This window comes from Falco biarmicus, chromosome 2, assembly GCF_023638135.1.
Source record: "Falco biarmicus isolate bFalBia1 chromosome 2, bFalBia1.pri, whole genome shotgun sequence".
Classification (NCBI taxonomy): Eukaryota; Metazoa; Chordata; class Aves; order Falconiformes; family Falconidae; genus Falco; species Falco biarmicus.
This window is the reverse complement of record NC_079289.1, coordinates 30405647-30421939: the sequence shown is the minus strand read 5'-3', so window position 1 is coordinate 30421939 and position 16293 is coordinate 30405647. Positions and strand designations below refer to the sequence as shown.

At 40.9% G+C, this 16293-nt stretch overlaps 1 long non-coding RNA gene across 7 annotated transcripts in view; it reads left to right on the top strand.

Moving 5' to 3' along the window:
• Window positions 1-16293, top strand: part of LOC130145248 (uncharacterized) — a 90444-nt gene that overhangs the window by 61881 nt on the left and 12270 nt on the right. For 6 of the 7 annotated variants that reach the window (XR_008820430.1, XR_008820428.1, XR_008820427.1 and 3 more), the window contains one exon: window positions 9910-10012. The exons of the other annotated variant lie outside the window; for it this stretch is intronic. This is a non-coding gene — a long non-coding RNA (uncharacterized LOC130145248). The remainder of the gene's footprint in view (window positions 1-9909; window positions 10013-16293) is intronic. 7 annotated transcript variants of the gene reach the window in all.

Sequence of the window (16293 nt, the reverse complement as noted above, 5' to 3'; positions counted from 1 at the left end):
CCGACTAGCTTATCTCAACATCCCAGGCAAATCAGCTGCTTGCCCAACTCATGCCAAGTTTGAGTGAAGAAATGGGTCCTGTGTGTTCTCCCAAAGCTCAACAGATTGTGAGGTAATTAAGGGCTTCCTATCAAGCAGGAAGCAATCTGCACAGGGGCCTTCCCATAACAACGGATGCCTTCCCCAGAAGCTCTCACTGAGGAATTATATTTCATAGCACTCTGCCCGAATGTGTTTTATCATGCAGAAGGCAATTACATCGAAATAGTTTAAAATATATAGGTTATCAATATCACATGGGTATGCACGCTAATTTTATCGGCCGATTGAAGAAATGAGGCAAGGCTAATTAGCAGAATTAGTTTTTTTAACAGTAGCTCTGAATGTTCTCCTGCTAGAATTGCTGCTCTCGGAGAGCTTTCTAGAATACGTACGTGCACTTGCCACCTTACTACAAAAGTCGTCTACTGGGAAAGTTTGTGATTGTCTCCACTCCTTCCTTTTGGAGCCCTAGATCTCCGAGGAAGGAAAATAAGCATGTCATGTGAAAACCCCCTAAAGTTTGTACTCGATATTTTAACTTCCCTTTGCAAGGCAGCTGCTGCATTTGCACATGTGGGAATCTGGTGAGCCATACAATCTTAGGCTGAGGATTTCTATTCACTAGGGATTAGCTGAACTGTTTTCCTAAATCAGTCACCAGATCTGGATTCCAAATTAACAAAGTGGTGCTGAGCAATAATGTAGACTCTAGGTAGCAGCTGTGCAAATTTATTCAATGAAAGCATTATAAAAGCAGGCTGTCTAACTGCCTTAGCTTTAGTGCAGTGAACTCTGAGAACTAGCAGACTTACTGAATTTATAAGAAGTAAAAAGCTCAGGTTCATTCAAGCCTCAAGGATGCTGAATGAGAAATGCTGGTCTTTGCACAATTAGTCTAAACACAACTACTCACAACAAAATTTTAGAAGATGCAGAATGACTGTATCCTAGAAAACAGTGTTAGAAGGGACTTCAAAGATCACTGAACCTCTCCCTGTGGCCTGGTGACCTGCTATCCCTGTCTTTTCTGTTTAGCCTGCTCCTGAAGACATCCAGGGATGGAGATTTCACACACCCCTCATGCAAACTATGCCAGCTTTTAACCATCCTTCACGCTGGAAGTCTTTTCTTGCCGTGTTTTCTGTAGTCATCTGAAAACTAAACCACGCCAATCCTTCTGCTTTTCCTTCATAGGTGTCCTCTATTTTTTTTGACCTCTGACAATTCTTACCTCTCTTTTCTGAGCTCTGTCCAACTTCTCTTTTGCCATATCTCAAACTAGAGTCATCATTCTGGCTAGGAGTTTGCTGCTGCTGAGGGAGCAGATGAATCAAGCCTCCTAAAGGCTGTCTTACTTTTCATGATTCCCACTATGGGGTTTGCTTTTTAATTTTTTTTTTTTTTTATTGCAGCAGCACAGTTGACTATATACTGGCTGTGCTCCCCTAGCTCCTTTCTACAGGGCTGCTGTCTTACCAATTCTTGCCTAGCTTGTCTTTGTGCAGTGTGAAAGTGCAGGACTTTGCATATGTCCTTACTGATTCACCACCTATTTTTAAGACTATTTCTCCAATTTTTCAAGATAATCTGAGTTTCATTCCTATCTTCCAGTGAGCTGGCAGCCTCTATTATCATGGGATTATCTGCAGTAATGAATAAGCATATTTTATCTTCTCTCATTCAGGTTATTAACGGAAGTAGTGAGAAGTCCCAAATTTAGCACAGATTCCTGGGGAATCCCACTCTACATATCCTTCCATTTCAATAACTAACCATTGATAAAATGCTTGTAGTGAATGACTTCCCAGTGAGTTTGTACTCATCTTATAGTAGTTTCCTTTAAACTGTGTTTGTCTTAGGTAGAAGAATAATACATGTCAGTGTCAAAAACAGTCAAGATATGACACCTCCTGCTTCTCCCATCTGTTACCCTGTTGTAGAAGGAAACTAGATTAGTATGTCACCACCTAGTCTCATCCAGAAAAGACTGTATACACTTAATTCAAGTCTTTATGAGGCCTGGAGCAGCAGTTCCCAAACTATGGCCTCAAGCAAAGACACTGCTGGGAGGGGAGGCACCAACCTGGCTGAAGTCAGACTGAAGAAGTGGGGCTCACAAGCTGAAGTACATCTGTCAGGGTTAACGTGGTGTCACAGTCTGGGCAGTGGGGCTGCTAGAATGATCTGATATGAGGCACTGCCCTAGAGCCTTTTTCCATCCATCTTTTCTGTAGGTGAGTATGGTGTCTTGAGACACTCCTGTTTGAGCCTAGTGACATTCAGATGCTATTTGTAGCAAAAGAAAAATGAAACAGTTGGATCTCTGGAACACACTGAAAGAATAAACCATTAAAATACAACTTGCATTCAGGTATGTGATGAAAATGCACAGAAGGTGCCCTGCAGACGGACAGGGGAAATACAACATGCAGCCAGAGGTCTGAAACCTACAGTCATTAACTTGATCATCCTAAGTAGGGCATGCCCAGATGAAACAAATATTAGGGAAAACTTGATGCAGATTAATATAATTTATCTTTCGAGGTGTACAGCATACACCATGTCACATCACACTTCTTTATAGTCAGAGAAGTAGGTTCTTTGAGTATGTAATTCATCTAGTCCATTTTAGAGGGGAGTTGCACCCACAAATACCCATTTGTGCAGAGTTTGATCTGACAGGTCAGATACAGACTTCTGTATTTTATATGTCTGATGTTAAGTTACGCACTTTTTGCTTTTTGTGTCAGGTGCAAAACAAATCACTTATGGTCTCTTAATTTTTATGGAAAAGGGTAATATCTCCACATTGGGAATGCCCAGTTAATTTGAATTTTAAGAAAGCTTGTGATCAGCAGGGCACTATTTAAATGTGCAGTATCTAAATGCCTCCATTTATGACCCCAAATATAAGCATAAACTTCTAATCTGCTGGATTTTCACTTTTCTCCTAACTGCCATCATTCCTCTTGCTGCCTGCTTAAGAACTGTGAGTTTAGATGGAGCCTTTCCCAGCCCTGCCAAAATTTTAAGAAAGAGGAAGGCTTTATGGCTCACATAAGGGAGTTCCTATTAGGAAACAGCACAAAAACTCTTACCTGTGAGACAGTGAAGTTAATCTCAATAGATTCCTGATGCATATTTGCCAAATAGTATTAAACACCTGTGCAGATACTTACTCAGAGTGTAAATTCAGTGTCATATAGTTCACTTCACATGGTAGATCCAGATTAGTTTTCTCAAAGTGCCTTGTCTAGACAAATCCTGAGGATGTATTTGACCTGATAACACAGCTAAACCATCTGTGCTACAGTACCTGTGGATGTGCATGGCGAGTGTCACTGGTGGAGTTCCAGAAGACAGTGCCTGTCCCAGAGCTACTGGCTTCTATGTTACTACTTGAGGGGTTATAGAAGCCAGAAATGGCATGGGAAATTTATTGTAAACTGATAGATCTGATGACCTTATAAATTTTTAATTTATAATATTAGAATCTGGTAGCACGTGTGAATACTTTTTTAGGCTTGGCATATAAAAGCCCAGCATGCCGAATGTTAGTTTTGAAGGGGGTTTTCCCAAGACACAGAGAAGAGCCGCTGTATGTATCCAACTACAGCAGTATGCAGAGCGTGAGACACACCGTTTATACTAGACTTTTTCCCCAGAGTTCTACAATGCACATAAGAATGTCTGTCCTGAATCTGAATTAGGAAATTCACTTGATTTCTAAAACTTGGTAAAAACACCTAAGAAATAGATAACAGTAACATGATACTTCATTGCAGAAAAGAAGCAGCATAGGCAGGTGAAGCCCACACAGATGTAAAAAACCACTTGGCTTTAAAATGTGCTTGTCTTATACTTCTCCTCACAAACTTTGCTTCGCTGGAAGGCTCTGTAGTATTGCCATAGGATGCCACTGAAGTGGTGGGTATGTGCTTGGACTAACTAGAACAAATTACAAAGTAATTTTTTGACCCTGGGCACAAGGTCATTGAAATATAATGTCAGAAAATTGCCTTAATTCAGTGCAAATGATTGGCAGGGTTTCTGAGAAGGTACATGGTTTTAGCTGTTATGTTAGATTATGAAGTTGCAGTTTTCATGGTGATCCCCCAACCCATCTGTTTTGAAAAGGTTGAAGGATGAGATCATACTTCCAGGTCTGTGTTAATGTTATTCTGCAGGGAAGTCACTGAAGAAAATGAAAATGATCTTTACATATGACAGAGGTAATACTGCTGCATTCTTTCAAGTTTTATTTGGTATCTTTGTTTCAGGGGTTTTACAGGCAACTTAAAAAGGTACAAAAGTACTGCATGAAATTGCATGCATGGTTTTGTATCGCTGCTTGCTATGTAATATATTTATTGTGCTAAGTAATTGACGTGGCTGTAAACGTGAGTCTGATTTTTATACATTAAAATGATAAAATTACTCAGTTTGTATTTCCAGATTCAACAATAATGTGGTTAGGCACTTTTTAAATTTGCAAGTGGTACCCTCCCCACTGATAAATAAGACAGGAAGACTAGTGACAAATGACGTGGAGAAGGCTGAGGTACTCGTCAATTTTTTTGGCTCAGTTTTCAATGGTAATCTCCCTTCCCACATCTCTCAAGCCCCTGAACTTCAAGGCAGGTACTGGGGGAGCAAACTCCCTCCCACTGTAGGAGAAGGTCAGGTTCAAGACCACCTGAGGAACCTGAACATACATAAGTCTATGGGACTTGGTGAGATCCATCCCAGAGTCTTGAGGGAACTGGCTGATGTAGCTGACCCACCACTCTCCTTGATATCTGAAAAGTCGTGACGGTAAGGTGGAGTCCCTGGTGACTGGAAAAAGGGCAACATTACACCTATTTTTAAAAAGGGTAAAAAGGAGGATGCTGGGAACTACCAACCAGTCAGCCTCACCTCCAGCCCGGTAAGATCATGGAGCGGATCCTGCTGGAAGATATGTCAAAACACATGGAAGACAGGGAGGCGATTAGAGATAGCCAACATGGCTTCACCAAGGGCAAATCATGCCTGATTAATTTACTGGCCTTCTACAATGGAGTGACTGCATCAGTGGACAAGGGAAGAGCTACAGCTGTCATCTACCTGGAATTTTGTAAGGCCTTTGACACAACCCTCCACAACATTCTTACCTGTAAATTGGAGAGATATGGGTTTGATGGATGGACTGTCAGATGGATAAGAAATCGGCTGGATAGCCAGTGTCCAAAGAATTACAGTCAATGCCAAATGTCCAAGTGGAAACCAGGGATGAGTGGTGTCCCTCAAAGGTCTGTACTCGGACCAATGCTATTTAATACCTTCATCAATGACATAGTGGGATCGAGTGCACCCTCAGAAAGTTTGTAGATGACACCAACCTGAGTGGTGCGGTTCATTCACTAGAGGGAAGAGATGCCATCTGTAGGGACCTTGGCAGGCTTGAGGAGTGGGCCCATGAAAATCACATGAAGTTCAGGAGGGTCAATGGCCAGGTCCTGCACATGGGTTGGGGCAATCCCCAACATCAATACAGACTGGGGGGTGAATGGATTAAGAGCAGCCCTGCAGAAAAGGACTTCAGGATACTTGTTGCTGAAAAATGGGACATGAACTGGCAGTGTGCTCTCGCAGTCCAGAAATCCAGTTGTGTCCTGGGCTGTATGAAAATAAGTGTGACCAGCAGCTTGAGGGAGGTGATTCTCCCCCTCTACTCTGCTCTCATGAGGCCCCACCTGGAGTACTGTGTTCAGCTCTGGGGTCCCCAGTACAAGAAAGACATAGAGCTGTTGGAGCAGGTCCAGAGTTGTGACATGAAAAAGGTCAGAGGGCTGGAGCATCTCTCCTATGAGGAAAGGCAGAGAGAGTTGGGGTTGTTTAGTTTGAAGAAGAGAAGGCTCTGGGGAGACCTTACTGTGGCCTTTCAATATATAAAGGGGGCTTGTAAGAAAGACAGAGAGAGAATGTAGCGACAAGGAGAAGGGACAATGGTTTTAAGCTGAAAGAGGGTAGGTTTAGATTGGACATATGGAAGAAATTTTTTATTATGAAGGTGGTGAGACAGTCGAACAGGTTCCCCAGAGGAGTTGTGGATGCCCTGTCATTGGAAGTCTCCAAGGTCAAGTTGGGTGGGACTTTGAGCAACCTGATCTAGTAAAAGAAGTCTCTTCCCATGGCAGGGAGATTGGACTAGATGGTCTTTATAGGTCCCTTCTGACCCAAACTATTCTATGATATATTTTTCAAATTTGACTATTTAAAAGAGATTTTTTTTTTCTCTTAAGAATAGGTCAATATTACTGGCTGGTGTTATTTAAAAGAATGGGTTAAGTCAGGGTGTCCTGATTCTGGATATGTCACACTATCGTAGTCAAAGACAAATCCTGTTTTTGCTTCTGTATCTCTAAAGTTGGTTGTTACCAAAGAATTACAGAAAGCAGCCCTAGAACAGATCTGAGGCCATCTATTCCTTCCCTCTGATCAAGGCAGAATCAAATATACCTACGTTCTCCTTAACAGATATTTGACTCACCTGCTTTCCAAGACCTCCAAGAATGGAGATTTTAGAACCTCTCAATGTGGTTTATTCCAGTGTTTAATCATTTTAGAAAATGGTTCTTTTTGACACGTGCAAGTTAATCTGTACAAGCCTAATCTGTAACCTGTATCTCTTTTGCTGCAAGTAAACTACTTCCTCTGGATCATGGCTTGAAGTGGCTTGAGAATAACTTATTTTTCTGGACTTCCAGCTATTCTTGCAGCTTTACTTTTATTTTTTGTCTTTCCTGATGTACAATAAGCAAAGCTGGATGCAAAGTAACCTGTGCCAAACAGAATGGAAGGATTCCTTCATATGCCTTGTCAGGTGTACATCCCATTGTATTACGGCTGCTTTTTTTCATAACCATATGATGTTGTTGATTAACCTTCAGTTTAGTCATTTTTTTCCTCAGAATTGCTCCTTAGCCTATCGTCCTCATCTTTCATGAGCTGCCTAAGTGTAAACCTTTATTCTTGTTTCTGTAGAATTGCCTTCTAGTGTTTTCAGACCACTTCTCCATTTTGTTAAGATCATTTAGTTCTTTACTAAGCTACTCTGGTATATTTACCTATTTGCCAGTGAGAGTTGTGAGGCCTGGGAGAGATTTTAATTACTTACCTTTGGGGTAAATGTAGGTGTCCACATGTGAGTTGGGTGTCTAAATGCCCTTTGTAGTCAAAGTAGTCAATACAATCTATGGAGCTCAGAGACAATCTCAATCTTTTGTAGGTGTCTACATGTGGTCAGCTGAACAGATCATTCATTGTACTCTTCATCATTTATTAATGTCAATTCAGTGTAAATGTATCAAAATGGAGGTCTGTAGGCCTACTCTAGCTTGGAAGACAGTATGGAATAACAAAGTTATCTGAGAAAGACATTACAGCAATTTTATAGCTTGTGCAGAGGAACTGGAAGTAGGAGCCCCAATTATGCCTTTCTTTCCCATCTCTTTGTTCACAGGGAACAGCTCTGCCTCTCACCTGCCCACTCCTCATTTTTAATTATGAAAATATTATGTAGGAATCTTGTTACAAAGCAAGTTAAAAAGCTTATTTTTCTCTGAGTCTGTTAAATTACAGAACGTATACTTTCTCTGCACAGGACTCCATCCGAGGCTGAAAAGCATCCCCAGACTCTGCAAATCTCTACCTTTTGGTTCCTTGTCAAAGTAATAGATCATCCCCAGTGTTTGCTTGGATATATTAGTTAGGGATAATTTATTACCACTGTACTTCATAGTTGCTCTATTTTTTGTTACGGTAGATGTTTCTCTGTGTTCATTGGCAATTAAGTAAAATAGTAGTTATTATATGTGTGATTTCTTTTAATGGCCAGCTTTATGAATTTCCCAGGTTTTAAGTCATATGTAAAAGAAGTATGACATGGTGTCCATAATCTCTGTTCCCCTCCTGATAAATAGGCCACATTCCTTCCAAATATACAGTTTAACATTCATTGTGAATGCTCAGAGAAGACTTGGGAGTCAGAATTGTCAATCTTTGTAATATGTAGGACTGTGATGACAGTATCACTTCCTAGGTGGGTCTGTGACATCAGGCACCAATGTTTTACTCTTTTGAAATGCAGATGTCTGGGGTGGAATTCTTCTGATCTAAATGCAGATGTCTGCAATATGGATGTTTGTATCTAAGCATGTCATCTTAGGTAACGTTTATGGTTAATGAAAAGGAGCAGGTAATTCTGGGGAGTTATTCATCTGACCTGTTTTGACATTTCCTTTCTGATGGGAAGAACCACATGTTAAAGTGTCTGTTTCTGTCCTCTAGTGTCCTGTTAATGAGAGGGCTTGAGGCCACCCACTGTCATCAGCTGCACCCGAGACCAGTGTTTCCAGAAGACTGGTACTGTGGCAGCAGCCAGCTGTCACTGAGGCCCAGAGAGAAAGGGAGGACAGCTTTTACAGTCACTCTCAATGGTACCAAACAAGAAAAGGGCACAAAAAACACCAAGGCCGACTGAACTGGTGTATTGCAGCTGGCACTGCAACAGGCAGTGGAGGCTGAACTCTCAGAAGCAAAAGCCCAAGTAATTTTACTTTTTAGATCTTCAGTATCTTCTCAGCCACTGATAAAACCGTCATCTTCAAGGAATATGATGTCCCAATATTTTTGTGCTATACTATATCTGCATCTCCTCCTTCTGCCTCTGATAGTATTGATGTTCTCAGATGAGATCTCTGGACTAGATTCACTCTAGTCACCACGCTGCTCCCCCCGCCCCCCGCTCATATTTCTAGGGAGAAAGTCCTCTCCTTGGCTTTTCATTTGGCTACAGGAAGTATTTTTCATCATATATTGTGGTGAGGAGCTACAATCCACCCAGTTCTTCTGGTGTCTTTCTTGCCAGGAAAAAAAAGATCTATCAAAGCCCATTTAGTGGGAACTTCAGCCAGACGCTTATGAATGCTGGTTCTTTGTTATTTTCTCATTATGTGGTTCCTAGGTTTCTAAAGGTCTTGACATACATTCTCTACCAATAAGAAAAAACCCCTCCTCATGAGATTTAAGCATGTTGCTTTTATCTTTAATGGAACCATGTTTGAGCATCTGTCATCATGTTCACTAAATCATCTGCCAACGAAATCCACATTTTTAGTAGCCATTACCTCAGCTCAGGGATAAATAAAGTTCTAGCTTTTATGTCTAATCCTCCGTATTATTTTCAGGTGGATAGGGTAACGCTGAGGCCACATCTTACATTTAATCTAAAGGTGGTTTCAGATTTCTTATTAATCAGTATATCCACTGATATAGATATTTTTCCCATGACCCAGTTCACTGGTAGAAGGATCAAAACGTTGATCCTACGTGAACGCGTTGCCTTAGCCAGACAAAGCTCTTCTGCAAAACTGTGATGCACTTTGGTCTCAAACAGCCTTTGTTGTTCAGGATCAAATCTAAAAGGATGTAGCATCAACTTCAAACTCATTTGCAATGAGTTAGCAGACTTTATCAGAGCCACGTTTGATGTTATCACATTAGATCCACCAACCCATCTCAAGGCATATACAACTAGAGCACAAGGTGCTGCCACAGGCTGTGCTGGCAGGGTTGAGGGCTGCAGAGACACTGCTTGATCACCAATACTCACGTTTACGAAACAGTACTTGTGCTGGTTGCACAAAGTCTTCAAGGACACTGGTTCTTCAGTTTTTGTTCCAGTGAATAGCTTGCATTTACTGGTGTGACTGCACTCCTAATGAAATGCCCAGAAACAATTTCACAGGTGCCAGAACTTGAAGAAAGAAGACTGATTGCCTTCGTCACTGTAATTCTTTGGTTCTTTGTATGTGGCTCCCACAGGTGTCCTTTCTGTTCCCTGGGTGGAAGGCTTGTCATGTGGACCAAGAGCTGCTGAAGAACTGGGTGGTGATCTGTTGACATGCTTGTGGGGTGAAAAGCAGAGGTGAGCAGGTTATGCACACACCTTGTTGTGGACACATAGCAACATTAGAAACATTGGAATTCTTATGTGGAAGAGACATGCCCATTTAGAGTGCATTTTACCTGCATAAAGCATCTTGAAGTACCATAGCTATTACAAGGTTAGTGGCCCTCTGTATGGTTCCTTGTGAAACACTTGATGCGAAACACAGTGCTATGTCTTTGCCAGGTATTCCCATTGTTATTGGCAGCAAAGAACCTATGGTTGCTAACACTATTACTAAGAGTCATGAGCTTTTTCACAGGAATTAGACCTCATTAGATATCAGAAGCAGGATTTGTTTTGCGCACTGCTAAATTTTCTTTATTAAACCCAGTGATACATAGCAAGATTACATGGCAACTGACGTAAGTTCTTATTTTAAACCTGTATCAATGAACAGTTTATTCTGAAGCCTTTCAAGCATGCATGCATATGCATTATATACATATATACCCTATATTTATATATGTAGTGACAAAGCAAGTAGTTGAATACATTTTATGGGTCCAGCCTGGAGTTCTGCATGCATGAACTTGTGTGTGGTCAAGGAAGCTTGCATATTTTTGAACTCTAAGTTGGCCTAATAAAAGATATCATACTACAGTGCTTGCTTTGTCAACCCTGTTTTGCTGCTTCAAAATGACTTGCAAGATTAATTTTCAATTTTTAACATAAAAACCAAGAAAAAGAAGTGTTTACTTACTGCAAGGAGTTGATTCTGTGTTAATGACCCTGAAGGAGGTTTGTACACAAGGTTCAGATTGTTGCCAATTTGATGTATATTTGTGTTACAGAATATGAAAATGTGAAGTTATACCATCTTGAGGATCTTGTTTTTATAAGTAGGATTGGTTAAAAAAAACCTTTAAGTAATCATACTGTGTGTTTGATGGTGGAAATTAGTATGAATGTTTCTGGCAGTGGAGTGATGTGATGTGGTTATGCGTTTCTGTTTTCACTGCCTGCTCAATATTGGCCTTTTACAAATACAGATTACCATGTCGATGGAAAGAATTTACAGCTTTGGCCCCCTTGTCTCACTCTGTGTTACAGCACCTTTTTTGTGCTTTATGTTACATATCCTCCCAGCTGTATTTTTCTGACACAAAAAGGAAATGTCTGTGGACTATTTAATTGGATGAAATGAGTATTGTTTCACACTTACCTTGATTTCCTGTGGGGTGAAAACCTTGCTCCTCTGAAATCAGTAGCAAACTTTCTGCTGAATATGACAGGATGGAGAGTTTAATCAGTTATCCCTTACCAGCTAGCAACGTTGCATACTTGAAGCTCAGGAAAAAACCCCAACCCTAATAATAATGATGGTAGAAAGAATACTTCTTTAAAAAACCCCAGGATTTAGAACTGTCAGATAAAATCCACAAGTAAAATCCAAGCTGAATACAGAAGCTATAAGTGTGGTATGTTTAATATTGTTAGTTTTGGGGCCTCACGGCACAAGATAGAGCTGCAAGATCTGTTTGTGTTATGTGGGCTGTTACACTACATCCCTTACCTCATCTTGTGGACAAGGAGCTGCTTGCTTTGACTTCACGGAATTGCAGCTGTATTTGTGGAGTGCTCTCGTCCTTTGGCACTCTCTCCCCTGTACATTAATAAGGTTTGAATGCACCAGCATTTTCTCTGGAAGCAAACGTTAAAATTTGTCTTTAATCCTGATGCAATGCATATTCAGAATTTTTTCTTTTCCCGGAGTTTAGTTCCAGAGGAAAACATACTTGACTGGTGCTCTCACTAGTCAGCTGTGGTTTATAGCAATAATTAACAGTAAGATACTGCAGCAGAGAAATGCAGTCCAGCAGCTTCAGTTATGTGGTTCTGTTCACTTCTAAGGACTCCAAAGTGCTTAACAAACAATGTTTTGGGCAGGACAGGCAGCTCTGCCCATTTGAAGGTTTCCTAACACTTCCTGTTGTAAGATTCTGTTGTTTTTGTTTTTTTTTTTTTCCAGAACTTTGCTGAACTTAATGTATTTAGGTTAAAGTTATTTTTATCTGATGTTAGTCCCTAGTTTTTGGTGGGTTTTGTTTTTAAAATTTTTAATTGGAAAGTGATTAAACTGTTTATAAGAAGAAAGCTAGTGAAAATATGTTTTTCTGCTTATGTAAAAAAAAAAAATTAAAATCTGACCGCTGTATTTTAAAAGGTTTTGGAGCAAAGACAGATCTTTCTGCCTTTGAATCAGGTATGTGCCTTTTGCCATACTCACAAAGCCTTTTAAATTTGGTTGACTGTTTCAAGACGTGGAAAAAAACGTGGTTACCAAATATTCCATAGAGATTTACTAAGGCCTAACAGCAAATTTTTCCAGAGATTTCATCTTCTCCGCCTTGCACAGCTCCTTCCCATGATCAGACTTTCCGTACACCGTCCTCACAGAACAACTGAGCCGTCACTAGCTGGGTGCACCGGAGGCCAAACCAGAGGCAACCCTTGTTGTATTGTCCCAGGGCATCACTCTGAGCTGCAGCAATGCTGTGCAGTGGAATTGAGAGCAGGGAAGGGAGCCTGTCCCTCCCAAGCTGGAATGCAACTCGGGGCTCCCAGATTTTACCATTCCTGTGCTGTTGGCAAGCCTCCAGCATATAATTTCTCTTTGCCACTAGCCTGAATGCCTGTAGCGAGCTGGACAACCTCAACAAGGCCCTGAGCAACCACATCTCATGTTGAAATTAGTCCTGCTTTGAGCAGGAGGTGGGACTTCCTGACCTCCTGAGGTCCTTCTGAACCTAGCTTAGGCTGCTGTTCTGTGATTCTTGGCTGTCCATTTCTCTATCAGTCTGTGTGGGCCATCCTAGTTGGAGGGTCATTGTAGGTATGATGCACATAGTGGAAATAGTCTTTATTAGTTTGTTTTTAAAAAGAAGTATATGCAAAACAATATTCAAGCTACATGGACGAGTATCCTAAAATTAATAACAGAATGATCTCTGCAGCCTCAGTATGCTTCCAACATATGTTTGCATTGCAACACTGACTCTCGTTTTGTGATTGCACTGTTTTTCCTCATGTGGCTTCATCCTTATTATCTAGCCCAGATCTGCTGTGGAGATGAAGCAGAGCTGAGGAGAACTGGTGGATGGTAGCTCCAGAACTGTAGCTCACTTGCTGAGAAGGTGCAAGGTATTTTCTGAATGAAGTAGGGCATGGTAGAAGAACAAAACAAGGTTTCCAGGTTTAGTTGAATTTTACTCTGGGGAGTATCCTTGCCTCTTCTACGCTTCTCCAGCATGGTAATGGGCAAATATTTCCCAAGCGGGTTTTGAATGCCAAAAGAGCCTTTTTGCTTGTGCCAGTAGTATCTGGAACAAGATGATTGTGCAAATGTCATCCATCAATCACAACTCTTTCTTTGGTAATGTCATGTATGAAGTTCCATTTAATAAAGCCTTCATCAAGTCAGGTTAGGTAATCGTTAGTTCTCTATATCTGTTTATCATCTAACGTGCGCTTTCTATTTATATTTACACATTATACTTATAATTATTTACAAATGATTATTTGGCACTGAATTAGGCAAACTATTTCAGAAATCCCTGAAATGCACAGAAATGTTCAGGCAGCATACAAGATTGTTTTTCAAACCTCAGCAGGCTAAATTAGATCCTGCCGTTCATTCATTTGCACTGAAGTCAATTGGAGTTTTACATGTGGAAATTCTGCAAGATCAAAAATTATGCCCAATGGGCACATAGCTCTATAGAAGAAAATGTCAGCTCCGGATGGCAGTATTTCTGACTTCTCATCAGTTAGACTCTCTCTTCCCCCTCACTTTTTCTCTTTTTCTCAATTAGCCTTTCTCGCATTTTTATGTGAGTGGTTTTGAAAGGGTTCCTGGCAAAAACTTGCTGCATATACTGTCCATGTTTTCATTTACAGATCGCTGAAATGGACAGGCAGATAAATAAATAGATGGGGTTTTCTGAGCTTGTGAAATGTGTCACATAATATAAACCCCTCCTCTATGTTCGTTTTGTCAAATATGTCAAATGGTATTTTTGGAATTATATTTCTGGAATATACTCAGCATTTCTTATTTCTGTTCTTGATCTGTGCACCCCTGTTTGACAGTCCCTTAATCTGTCTGATATAAACTGAATGAATAGCAGCATTTAAAAATATGGCTTCAGGGACTCCTTAGGAGGTTTCTTTGTAAGTGTACATTTACTAGTTCATCTGTAAATTTATTTTATGAGGTGTTTAAACCTCAAGAAAACTGAAAAGCATAATATTAATGCCTGGTTTACATCTACTGAAGTCAACAGGAACTTTGCAATTGACTTTAATGGTAGCCTGTGTCCTCTGATTATGAAAGTGGCAAGGATGATATACACAAAACCACAAGGAGAGTTTTCTGTTTCGTCATATCCTATTCTGTTTGCAGATGCATAAGCAAAGTACAATGTGGTTTGTTCTTGAATGAAACAATTCAGAGTTTGGACCTAATCCTGAACCGCATCACTACTTTAGGTGGTGTTTTGCTTCTCAAAAGATCATGGACTGCTCATTCTCTGAGTGGCTCATGAAGGTGGCAAGGTAGGAAATCCAGCCAAAGTTTCATAAGGCTTTTGAAAATTATGCTTTTGGTTTTGATTTTACATCTGCCCTATCCTAAGAGTAATGGAAGAAGCTGATGAAGCAGTTTTCTTCCCAGCTGTCTTGGTTTTTTTTTCATGTCATCAATTTTGACAAGGTTCCTGGAAATACACATACTATCTGTAGCACATCTGTACATGTTTTCCCTTAAGGTTCACTGAAGTGTAGTAGAAAGTTTCCATCATGCTATTGTAATCCCAGGCATCATTTTCATATCGTGTTAGTGAAAGTGAGTGAGAGTACACCACAACAAAAAAAAGCTCCCAGAACCCAGCTTTTTTCCTGTTAGTGTAACAAGCACAGCAGTCTCAACAGGCTACATCTGGCAAGTGATTTGTAGTAGTAAATAATGCTAGACAAAAATTCCCACAAGCTTCTTGTTGAATCCGCTTCAGAGGTGTTACTCATTTGGTGGCTGAAACGTTGGTCTTGCTTCACATTTTTAATGCTTGTGAGAGTTTTAAGTATTTTGTTGGTAACTGCAGCTGGTAGCACGCTGCAAACAAGAGCTCGTCAAATGTTTTCAGATGGAGCCATGCTCAGTTGGAAAATGCCACTTGTGCAGGATGAAAATGGTGTCCCTGGGGTGCACCAGCTCCACTGAAGCCCCAGAGAGAGCCGAACTGGGTGATTGCTGCTGCCCTGTCCCCACCATCCCCACCAGCCACCCCTTGGTGCTGGCCTGAGTAGACCACCGGCACAGCAGTAAATAATTAAGTGGGTAAAGTCATGTCTTAGGGTGGACAAAAGTTACACCACCCAAATTAGAAGGGAGTAAATCCTGGTGTGTGTGAGTGTGTCCCCAGGTCTCCCCCCTGCCCCAGCAGAGCCAGCTCCCACCTTGTCCGTGCCATGGGCTAGCAGCTCTCTGGCTTCTTCCCCTCACCTCCTGCCAGGCTGGTGGAGCATCAGACTTTTCTGGTCCCCCTCCACAAGACCCTTGAGTCCTCAGGCTGCTTCCCCTTCAGGCTACCCAGCCCCAAGGCTTCCTGATTCGCAGGTGGCTGCTTTTTTGATGTATCCCAGTATTCGGGCAGCCGGGAGTCCAGCAGCCCTGGGGTTTGTGCTGCCTAGTGATGCAATTGTTTTGGGAGTGAGCTGGAAATATTGTATGCTGGCTTTCTCAAAAAACCCAGTGTGTCATAAATTCTCCCTCAGAAAAAAGCAATTATTAGTATTTATTGCTGGCCTAACACAAAATTTGTCTGTGTTGAAATTACTTCGGGAAAATTTAGTTGAAAGAGAACTGGTAAAGATCATTCCAGATGGCTGCTGTAGCCCTTAGTTCATCTTTATCATCCAGACATGAACAGAGATCTCTGTACTATAATTACAGAAATAAATAATGACTAGAAATGATGTCTTTATGGGAGACTTAGACCTCCTAGATGTAGGCTGGAGGCAGGTGTGCAGAAGTAGGGACCTATTTCTCAAGGTACCTATAAACATGGTAGGTGAAATGCTTCATCACCAAATGACTTCTCAACCAATCCTATTTAAGACTTAGTTTTGATGAGCACCATGGCTTCTGTGGAAGAATAAAAATAAAAGAAATTTTGAAACAAGTACTCACAAACCTACTGTGTTTACACTAAATAGAAGAATAGATAGAAGCAGGATTGTAGTTAAGTTTCCTGATTCTG